Source organism: Uranotaenia lowii, chromosome 3, assembly GCF_029784155.1.
Source record: "Uranotaenia lowii strain MFRU-FL chromosome 3, ASM2978415v1, whole genome shotgun sequence".
Taxonomy (NCBI): domain Eukaryota; kingdom Metazoa; phylum Arthropoda; class Insecta; order Diptera; family Culicidae; genus Uranotaenia; species Uranotaenia lowii.
Genome location: NC_073693.1, coordinates 144,819,190 through 144,831,235, shown reverse-complemented (window position 1 = coordinate 144,831,235; position 12,046 = coordinate 144,819,190). Strand labels below are relative to the sequence as shown.

General features: G+C 41.3%; 1 protein-coding gene and 1 long non-coding RNA gene across 3 annotated transcripts in view; one reads left to right on the top strand and one right to left on the bottom strand.

Moving 5' to 3' along the window:
- Positions 1-12,046, bottom strand: part of LOC129754733 (cyclic nucleotide-gated cation channel alpha-3) — a 708,907-nt gene that overhangs the window by 347,363 nt on the left and 349,498 nt on the right. The gene's annotated exons all lie outside the window — the stretch shown is intronic.
- LOC129754735 (uncharacterized) lies at positions 4,368-5,122 on the top strand. The gene is made up of 3 exons (XR_008739076.1): positions 4,368-4,674; positions 4,735-4,878; positions 4,938-5,122. It is a non-coding gene; the product is annotated as an uncharacterized LOC129754735 (long non-coding RNA).

Genomic DNA, 12,046 nt, shown 5'->3' with positions numbered 1-12,046 from the left:
GCCCAAGTATACTGCCTTGAAGGACCCCAGCTCTAATGGGTGTCCTTTCAGAGCATGAATTTTGTTAGCTAACTTGTAAAGTTCGGCTAGCCAAATAATTTTGAATATTTTTTGTGAGATATACAGGAAAATCTAATTGAGCTAATTTAGCTACTAAACCTTTGTGTAAAACACTGTCAAAAGCATTTTCAATATCTAGAAGAACAAAACTAGTTGAAGAACCTCCAGGTTTGCTAGCGTAAATCATATTAGTTACACTCGAAAGTTGATGTGTAGTAGAGTCTTATCAGTGGTAGAATGTCCATGACGAAAACCAAATTGTTCATAAGGGAAAATAGAATTCTGATTAACGTGAATCATCATTCTATTCAAAATATCCTCTCAAATAATTTACTTAAAGAGACAAGCAAACTCATTGGTCGATAACTTGAAGACTTTGAAGAACTATTTCCAGGTTTCAAAATTGGAGTTACGTTGGCATTTTTTCATTTATTGGGAAAATAAGCCAAGTTAAAACATTTATTGGAGATTTTTACAAAAAAAATTAAAATGCTTTCAGGCAACTTTTAAATAAGAATATAAAAAAACCCATCTTCCACCGGCGCTTTCAAAATTTTAAATTTTTTAAAAATCAATTTAAGTTTATCAATATTTGTCTCACAAGAACTTTTAATTACATTTTGCTTAGAAAGCATATCATCAAATTCTAGGGAAATTCGAGCATAAATTGGACTAACTACGTTTAAATTAAAATCATGAGCAGACTCATATTGTTGGGCGGATTTTTGAGCTTTTTCTGCGTTAGTTAAAAAAAAGTTTATTTCCATTTTTCAAAGTAGGAATTGGCTTCTGAGGCTTTTTCAGAATTCAAGTTGATTTATAAATGACTTTGAGTAGGGTTTTATGTCCTCTACTGCTTTTGCAAAACTTTTGTTGTGAATAAAATTTATACGACGTTTTATTTCTTGTAGGTAGCAATAAATAAATTTCAAATAAGGATCTCTAGTTCGTTGATATTGGCGTCGACGAATGTTTTTCAGTCGCATCAAAAATAGAAGAGCATCATCGATCAAAGGTTGATTAAATTTATGTTTAACTTTGGGTATTGAAGCGGCTTTAGCGTTGACTATTGAAGTTGTCAAATTTTCTACAGCCAAATCAATATCTTCTATTGAATTCAGTGGAACGTTTTCATCTAAATTACGTTCAATAAAATTCATATATCGCTCCCAGTCAGCTTTTTGAAAGTAAAATGTTGATTTTAAAGGGTTTTAAGTTGGACTTTGGGATAAAGAAAAAGTTATTGGAAGGTGGTCTGAATCGAGGTCCGCATGAGTAACTAATTGATTACAATGCTCGCCTAAATCCGTTAGAACCAAATCAATTGTGGAGGGATTTCTAATTGAAGTGAAACAAGTATGCCCATTAGGATATTCAACAGTATAATAACCTGCAGAGCAGTTATTAAATAAAATATTCCCATTTGAATTTGATGAAATATTATCCCAAGATCGGTGTTTTGCATTAAAGTCACCAATAATTAAAAAAATAGACACACTTCTGGTGGATTTTTGAAAATCTTCCTTCAAAAAATTGTCGGTTCACCACTACATTGGAAAGGCAAATATGCGACAACAATTATAATTTTTCCCATAGAAGTTTCTAATTTAATTCCAATTGTTTCTAAGACTTTATTACTGAAATAAGGAAGAAGTCTAAATTTGAGACGACTATTGATGAAAAAAGCTACACCCTCACCTTGTCGATCACGTCGTTCATTTCGCAAAATTTTAAAGAAAGCATTGCTTTTCAAGTTATTGTCTGGCTTTAAAAAGTTTCAGTGATGGCAGTTTTGAGTTTTCAAAAATGAGAAGACCTTCTTGGATAGCCAGTTCCAGTTCATAATATTTAAACACCTATTCGGATCCATGAGGGAATCGTAAAGTCATAATATCTTTGTTAGCATAATTAAAAGAAGTTTGAAAAGCTTCAAACATTGAATTTGCTTTCAACATAAGTTGCATCATTTGAATTAAATTTAAATGCAAAAATTTTAATTTTTCCTTAGTAATCTCACCCATATCAATAAAATTGTTAGGATCAGAAAATGAAGGAGAAGAACAGGTAGGGTAAGTGCGCCTAATTTCGCTATATTATGTCAGAGGTTTTCAGCTTTGATATTAGTATGCCGAAGCTTTAATTCTTAGATATAAAATTTTTTGGTAACTAAGTTCCAAGTTTTTTTTTTGAACTCTTTTATGGTTTGGAATAATCATTTGAAGCTTTAATATACGAAAAATATCATGTTTTGTAAAGTGTGTCGATGATCCTAATTTGGCAATAATTGTTCCTAATGTTAACATATGGGTGTTCCTAATATTAACATATGAGGAAAAATGTATCCGCGTACCCAATATTAACCTATTTGAACCTGATTTTGCATATGGGTCTGTTTTTTAATACTTTAATAAGAAATCTACAATCTCACCTTTTTAAAAAAATTTACAAGGTTTCTGGAATATGAATAGAGAAATAACGACTATTCAAATCCTTCACAATATTCCTTTACACTAGTTTAAAAGAAAGTAGTGGATGTTCAGCTTATTGAAATTCAAACTTTACATTTTCCAATGCAATGGATACATTTATTATATTTTAAAAAAGTAGAAAATTCATTGCAATGGATACAAATAAGATACAGTTAAACAGAGCATCATGCAACAGCATGGTTAGATGCAACATTTGCGTACCACAACACTTATTTAGCTTTTATTTTAGTATAATGTAATAAAAATAACATTTATTGATAACAAAACGATGATGCCTTAGTTTCTCACAACGTGAGATAGTCATTTGAAGTTTTTGATTCTTATAGAAAATTTGAAAAATCGAAATTTTTACACTTTTTTAAGCCGTAAAAAACTTTACACAGTATGACGGATTGGCTCATCACGTACACACTCTATATTGATTTCATTATCCTATATCAACACTGTTGGTGAATAAATATTTTTCGGATAATCATTTAATTTTTTTAAATAAATATTTTTAAAATTCCGTTACCATTCTAGGCTAAAATGCATCGATATGAAAATCAATGATTCACAGTTTAAATCTTGTTTCCATATGCTGGAATATGATGTAAAGTTTTTTGTAGTATTTTTTATCCCTGAATATATGAAGGAATCTTATGCTTTCTTTCTTAAAAAAATCTTTGACTAAAAAATATAAACTTAAATTCAAACAAAATCAAAAATAAAAGCAGATCGTGCTTTATGCGTAACAAATATGTCAAAAAAATAACTATTCAATTTTTTTTATTTTTCATTAAAAACAAAGGTTTTTGCAACTTATCCCTTTTTCTAAGTAGGGTTAAAATCGCATGTTTTGTAAATTAAAAAAATACTGGTGGAACCAATTATTTTTCTGACTACGTTAATTTGATGTCCCATTAACCTTAAAACTTTTGATGTACAAACGGTAGGATTATCTGTAGACATTAGGTTTTTAGAAGCCATTGAAGTTGAAAAGTGCTGCATGATGCCCCAGATGACGGTATACAACGTATTTTATTGAGATTTTTTTTAAATTTTTCCTTACGATTCTGTTTTCGTTGAGAAGCTCTCTGTAACTTGATGGTTTCTTTCTCTGTTGCAAAGGGTGCGTTTTTTACAACCTGGAGAAAATATTTTTTCAACATATTTAGCTTTGAGATACACTGAAGTTAAAAAAAAATCATGTTTAATTAGCTCAAAACAGTTTATTTTAACAGATCGTTGAAAGTAAGATTAAAACACAATTCAATAAATCAAATTTTTTTCAAATACATTCTATGACTTTGATATAGTTTGGAAAACTTCGAAAATGTCCATAATTAGGAACACATTGAAAAAAGTGTTCCTAACTGTGGACATATGCTTTTTTTAGCTTTTACACAAAAAAAAATGCTTCTAACATACTTATTACTTAAATCTTAATAAAAAACAATCCGACGGAAAATTTCAAAAAAATCGGTTGACAAATTCAGCTTTTATCATCCATTTCTAAACAGGTGTTTTTTAAGAAATTTGCCAACGATTCCATTCAATTTGGACATATTTTGAAACAATCGGATTTTACGAAAAATCCTGTGAGTTAGAAAACTTATTTGTTTGTAAAATGAAAGTTCACATGATCTGTTACATTATCATCTATATATATAAAAATGAATGTTTGTCTGTCTGTCTGTTCCCTATAGACTCGGAAACTACTGAACCGATCATCGTCAAAACTGGCATCTGAGGGTTTTTGAGGCCGGGGATGGTTTCTGTAATAGTCAAAACTCCATCCGACTTAAGGAAGGAGAGTGTTACATTTAATATTTTTCGTCATTATTCAGATACGATATTCGAGCGAAGTCGCAAACTATTTAGAATTTACCCATTTCCCCATAAACAATAAGAAGCGTGCAATCAAGATTTGAACGAATTCACACACCCCTGGCCAAAGATAAACAAACAAATCAGAAAAGGATTCGGAACGTGAAAAATTGGCATCCGTGGACAGAAAAATAGACGCTTGAAAGTTGGCAACATTTGTGCTGTCAAGTTCTTGCTTCCGTGAGAAGAAGAGTAAAAAAAAGAGTGGTGGTGGAAAAAACGGCTGCAACTTCCACGCTGATCGGCTACGCCGAAGGTAAGCCAAAATTTATAAAAAACCACTGGATGGAAATTAATTACCGCTCCCACTAAACAGATTTCGCTCCATCACACGGTTCGGCATTAGTGGCACTCGAAGGTGCTCAAATTGGCCGCCGAAAAGGAAGCTAGCCGAAAAAAGCTGCCAGAAGACATTCGTGGCACGCGATTTCTTCGAGCGTGAGAGGGAGCCGGAAGCAAGGTAAATAAAATCAAAAAACCACTGCCACCTGGTTGCTAACTCAAGGTCAACCTTCACAGGTAACGCTCACCGCCGGAACATCGAGCCAGCACCCGGTTACGGTGTGACCTGTTTGCCAAGCCATTAGCAAACACGGAGAAAAGGGGTCAAAGCGTGAGTAGCAAATTTTCATTGCAATTAAACATAACCTGAATGGAAAATTTATCCTCTTCAGGACCCTTTTTTTGTTACGGAAGATATTGTTCCGGGCTTACGTTTATCGGCCAATAGTTTACCGCCATTTGAGGCAGGTTTGAAGCCCGTTCCGGAAAGTCCGGTTTGAGCATCTTGTTACGGCTTTGAGTGCTAAAGGCCACGTTTTGTGGAAGTTTGTCATTTCTTCGGAACGTTTTCGGAGCGACACACTGGCCAGCTCCTGAATATTATTTTGACCTTGCCACAGCAGAGCTTGGTTCGGAAAGCACCGATTTCACCGCATCCTCGGCGGTCAGCGGAAAAGGAAAGTGCACTGTTGGTTTCCCGGAAGGTTTCCCGGAAGTGCGCCTGTGTGGCCCCATCGGCTCGGCGTTCCTTTGGCCTTGATGACCATTAGTGCACGAGAAACAAACGTGGTTCTGCTACGGAAATCGAAGCTCGGCATTGATTGCTGGGTTATTTGTCGTGTGTCGGAGTTGTGCGAGGATCCTGCGAGAAGAAGGAACAGGAAAGGAAGGCAAAGAGTGCTCTGTCCTCATCGACAGCCGAAAGTGCACCCACAGGGCGACCTGCTCTGTCCTCATCGACTGCCGGAAGTGCACTTACAGAGCGTTTCGCGCTCTTCTCATCGCCAGCAGAAAATTGGAACGATTTCAACAACAGCTCAACGGAAGCACGCAGAAAAGTGCAACACATTGGTCGACCGATTGCAGCAAGTGAATAGCGGGTGGTGCGGATCCTGCTGTGCGCCTCAAGCGTGCACCGGGGCAAGGTGCATTCATGCATCTTCCAAGCATCCGTCCCAAGAGAATTTCCGATCAGGTCGGAGTGGAACACACGGGAATCAGTTCGACGGTTCGAGGCGGAGAAAACAGGGACATGAAATTCAACTCGCCACTGCCAACCTGCATGCATCGAAGCCAACGAGATCAACGAAGCAACACAGCACGTAAGTCGCTTTAAATTATTGTTTTTATGGGGGGAAAATAACAAAATGGGTCATCCAAAATTATGCAACCACTATTGATGTTGCTTTGTTTATGTTTGCGAATTTTTATCAGCTTTATCTGGTGGCATCGTCCCCAGTAGTAAAGCCTCCCTAATAAATGGCGCCCAACTAAATCGAACCTAATTAGTTGTGCTTGTTCGATAAATTCTAAATGAGCTAGTCACAAATGTCGTTATTATTTGTGTAAATGCTTATAGTTATTATGATTATGATGATTGTTATTATTAATCAGTAATCATCATTATTAGTTGAATATTATTACCGCTCTTTTTCAAAATATCGTATCATTCTTCGTTAGACCATAGTTGTAACACTTAATTACTGGTTAGTTATTGATCCATTCAAAATGAATTCTAAAATAGAATTATTTCACCTCAATGATGAGGAAATTGCATACGAACTGGCCTTGCGCCATGTAACAAACCTAGCACCTAGCACCAGAAGGGCGAAGGTTGTTAAATTAAAGGCACTAGTCCAAGAGGACATATTAAGAGAAACTAATTACGTTAGCTCTGAATACGCGATGTCTCCGGAATCAAATGTCGAAGCCTGTCAGATGGCAATTCAAGAACTAAAAAACTTCGTAGATTTGGCTATACAGAATGGCAACTCGGAGCAAATGGCTTGCGCTCGGTCGAGATTGTTACATTACCGGCAACGTTTGTCAATAATACCTCCGGTCTCTTCGGTAAAGGAAGCGCGAAAGATTTTAAGCGATTTGGTCGAGATGTTGATTTCTGAGATCAACAGCGCTGTCAATAAAGTAGTGCGCAGTGATTCGGGAAACTTAAGTGGCAGATTGAGTGAGCCTAGCAGTGAAATAGCGGAAGGCAGAGATGAAGACGACAATCCTAGCTGGGGTCAAGCGGTTCCAAATCGGCGTAGAGGTGCCACAGGTCAACAAAATCCAGCACGAGAGCAGGTCGAAGGGTTAGCTGGAAGGCAGCAAGCGCAGGAGGACGTCCGGAGTCCAACGAACTTCAACATTGAAGCGGAAGTGGGTTTGAGATCCGTAGACGTTATCGACGAGCTGCGTGTGGATCTTCAACATCGGCAGAGGAGGCAGCGAAATTTGGGTGGCAGTTCTCCACACTCCAGCAGAAGCTTCGGTTATGAGGAGCAGCGAATGGTGAAGGCGATTCACAACTGGCCGTTCAAGTTCCGGGGTGAAAAGGACACGACGTCACTCAACATCTTCCTCGACAGGGTCGAGACGTTTGCCGGATCCGAAGGGCTTAGCGATCGAACTATTCTTCCTTCAGTAAAACACCTCCTGTTGGAAGATGCACTTGATTGGTACTCCAGAGCTTTAGCCCAAGGTCTTCTTCTTTCGTGGTCAGCATTCAAGCGAGAGATTCGTCGTGAGTTCTTGCCGAGTGGATATGCACAAATACTGCGTCAAGAAGCTAGTTTCCGATATCAAGGTCCCGATGAACCTTTTGGCAAATTCTACCGAGACATCTCAACACTATTTCGGTTTATCGAGCCACCGCTTACCGAAGAGGAAATGATGTTCATGGTTAAGAAGAACATGAACATGGAGTACGCTACCATTGTTACAGCACGGCAACCGAGAACACTGGTGGAGTTATTGGATGTATGCAGCAACTTCGATGAAACCAGGCTATTGTTAAGCAGACAGCGCAGGATTCCAATACCCCATACAGCTCTATTAGAACCAAACTTCGCTACACCCGCGCCAGGTCGTGCGCTAGCGACGCAGCATCAACAGCAGCGTTTCAACAGGGTTCACGCAGTGGAAGCCGATAATCAAGAACGAGTGGTAATGGAGCAGCCGACTACGTCCTATCACCAAGCAGAGGAGCACACGACTTCACAAGATTTCGTCGATTGGCAGGAGAAATACGAACAGTTGTACGAGCAAGTTTGTGCCATGAAGCTTCAACTGGAGCGCAGACCGAATCGTTTCAACACAGGGCTACAGCAGCAAAACTCTCCACAGCGTCAGGAACAGCGTTTGCAACCGCCTACAACTTCGGCAGGTCAGAACAACATGATGAATCGGCAAGGCAGTCAAGCGGAGAACTATCGAATACAACATCCGTTGCAACAGCAAGCTAAATGGGCGCCGCGGCAGCAGCAGCAACAACAGCAGCAGCAACAACAGCAGCAGCCTCAACAGCCGCAGCCTCAACAGCAACAGCTTCAACGGCAATTCCAACAGCACTATCAACCACAGCTCCAGAACCAGCAGATTCAGCAAGCAGGCAGCAACATGTACGATCTAGATCCTGTTCAGCATACAGCGTACCGTCCAGCGCTTTGCTGGAACTGCGATGAGGAGGGACATAGGTTTCCGGATTGCACGAAGGCACAGGCAATTCTCTTTTGCTACAGATGCGGTCGAAAAGGTTACACGTTACGCAGCTGTCGTGTTTGTAACAGCGAAGCGGAAAACGCTGCAGCGAGGAAGTGGTAGATGAAGGGCCAGATTCTTCGCAACACATCAATCAACCTTCAATACCTCCCGATTTACAAAACATCAACTCTATTATAATTAATCCCGGACATGACAATCGTCCACACGCCGTTCTGGACATCTTAGGAAAGAAAATCACAGCTTTGTTGGACAGTGGTGCGAACTGTTCTTTGTTAGGTGGCAGTAAAGCACAGATTGTAGAAGAGCTTGGACTGCGAAAAGAAGCACTGAATGGTGGGATCAAGACAGCGGATGGAACTCCACACAAAATCAATCACTTCACACGTCTACCGATATCATACAATAATCGGAATGAAATTTTACCAGTCCTTCTTGTGCCAAGTCTGCCTGACTGCGCCATCATGGGCATGAACTTTTGGCAAACGTTCGGAGTCAAAGCAGTATGCTGTTCAATGATTACTGAGCAAGAATTTGAAGCAGAGCCGATGAAGGAACTATCGGTAGAACAACGCCAGATACTGAACAAGACAATTAAGCTATTCCCGAAAGCCGAGGAGGGGAAATTGGGAAGAACGGAGCTTTATGAACACCGTATAGATGTGGGCAACGCCACGCCACGCAAGCAGCGATATTATCCAATGTCTCAATATGTCCTGGAGGAGGTTAACCGTGAAGTAGACAGGATGATCTCGCTGGATGTGATCGAGGAGGCAGTTTTCTCGCCATGGAACAACCCTCTTGTGGCAGTCAAGAAGAAAAACGGGAACTACCGCGTCTGCTTGGATGCAAGGCATCTGAATTCCATTATGGTCAACGAGGGCTACCCAATCCCACAGATTTCTTCGATTATCAACAATCTAGGAGGATGTTCATTCATATCGTCGATAGATCTCAAAGATGCTTTTTGGCAAATGCCGCTTCACAAGGAATCGAGGCCTCTGACGGCATTTACTGTACCTTCCCGAGGGCACTTTCAATTTAAGGTGGTCCCTTTTGGGCTCTGCACAGCCAGCCAAGGTCTTGCGAGGATTATGACTCACTTGTTCGCGGACATGGAGCCGTACGTCTTCCATTATTTAGACGACATCATCATATGTTCGAAATCGTTTGAGGAACACATCTCAGCTCTTAAGGAAGTCGCAGCCAGACTACACAGAGCTAAGCTTACTATTTCGGCCGAGAAGTCCAAGTTTTGTCGCCAGCAGATAAAGTATCTCGGTTATATTCTTAGCGAAGGAGGCTGGAAGGTGGACGACGAGAAAGTAGAGTGTATTGTTAAATTCCCCGTACCTACAACCAGGAAGGAAGTCCAACGGTTTCTGGGAATGTGTGGGTGGTACCGTCGTTTCATCTCCGATTTCTCCCGTATTGCCGCTCCCATCACCGAGCTTACGAAAACCAAAACGAAGTTTCGTTGGACAGCAGCAGCCGAGGAATCTTTTCTAAAACTCAAGTCAGCCCTAGTAACAGCTCCGGTCTTAGCCATGCCGGACTATACGAAGACATTTTCTATCTCTTGCGATGCCAGTGATATGGCAATTGGAGCCGTGTTGACGCAGACAATCGACGGAGACGAATACCCAATCTGCTATTTTTCACAAAAACTCTCTTCATCGGAAAGGAAATACACCGTAACGGAGAAGGAATGCCTGGCCGTGATACGAGCAATTGAGAAGTTCCGTGGCTACGTCGAAGGAGTACGCTTTGTGGTCTACTGTGACCATTCCGCCCTCAGTTACCTGAAGACCTTGAAGAATCCTACGGCCCTCATCAGCAGGTGGTTGTTGAGGCTCAACGCGTTTGATTTTGAGATACGATACAGAAAAGGCAGCTGCAATATCGTTCCAGACGCACTGTCCAGAATAGTTTGTTCATTGGTCTTCTCAATCACGCAGGTACACGATCCGTGGTACAAAAACCTTCTCAAGCAGGTGCAGAATCAAGGCGGAAAATATCCGGACTTCCGAATAGCAAACGAAGAACTCTACAAGAATTGCCAAGTCAAAGACGAGACGGGAGTCATCAGTCATCGATGGAAGAAGATCGTTCCGGAGGAAGATCGAGCAGAATTGATTCGTCGTTTTCACGATTCGCCATCAGCCGCGCACTTAGGTTTCTACAAAACATGGCACAAACTTCAACAACACTATTATTGGCCGAAGATGCAGGACACCGTCGCTCGTTACGTGAAGGCTTGCGCTACGTGCAAAGCCAGCAAAGCTCCCAACAAGCAAATGATGCCGCAGATGGGGAAACTTAAGCCAGCAAAGCTGCCGTGGGAGTTAATATCCATCGACTTCGTCGGACCGCTCACAAGATCCAAGAAAGGCAACACAGTTCTTCTGGTCATCGTCGACTGGATCACCAAATACGTCATTGCCCACCCGATGCGGGCAGCCGATTCAACCAAGATGGTCGAATTTCTCGAGGAAAAGGTATTCCTGAAATTCTCTAGGCCGAGGATAGTTCTGTCGGATAACGGGAAGCAGTTCGAGTCACAAGTCTTTCGAGCGCTGCTTAGCCGTCACAACATCATCCACATGAAGACAGCATTCTACGCACCGCAGGTCAACAACGCCGAGCGGGTAAACAGAGTTCTCATTACATGTATTCGTTCCTTGCTGGAAGAAGATCACCGCGAATGGGACAAGAATCTGGCAGCCATCACCGCCGCTATCAACAGTGCGAAGCACGAATCCACTGGGGTCAGTCCACACTTCGCCAACTTCGGCCGGGAACTTTTGCTGCATACGGATCTATACACTCAGCAGGACTTAAACGTGTCAGATGATCCAAAGGTCGCGCAGGAGATGCGGTTGTCCACGATCAACAGGATTCACAAGTTCATCCAGCAGCGAATCAAGAAGAACCACGAGAAAACGAAGGAACGCTACGATCTACGGAAGCGGATTGTCTCGTTCCAACCAGGCGAGCTAGTATGGCGTCGTTCATTTATACTATCGTCGAAGGCGGATCATATAAACAAGAAGCTGGATCCGAAGTTCATCGCTGCCATCGTGAAGGAGAAACTGGGAGCGAATTTGTATATGTTAGAGGATGTCGTCACAGGAAAGCGTGGGCGCTACCATGTGAAGGACATCAAACCTGATTAATCGTTCAAGCTATGTAAGCAACAACGCTGACCACAAGCTCACTCGGAGCACAAAACACGAAATGGAGAAGGCTGAAGGACCAACATCATCTTTGAAACCTCGCCCCCAACAACTCGGAGTAAATTATGCAGAACTCTTCCATTCGAACTACTCAACGGAACACAGCGGATGCTAATTCGTCACTAGGACATCGACGAACACCACGAAGTAGGCCTTTATGAAGGAGACAACGGCCTTGCGCGAGACCAGCGTCGGTTGAATGGACTCTGAGAACTTTGCCAGGAAGTTCGTCAGAATTTGGAGAGGGCTGGCAACCTTTCGTGGGATTGCCGCCACTCATTGTCCAGAATGCAATCCTGTCATCTGAAGCAGCGTAGCAGCGCTGGGGATAGTAGAACTGGTGAGCCACCGTAGCCAGGCGCTACACACCATCGCAGAGAACCCATCCAG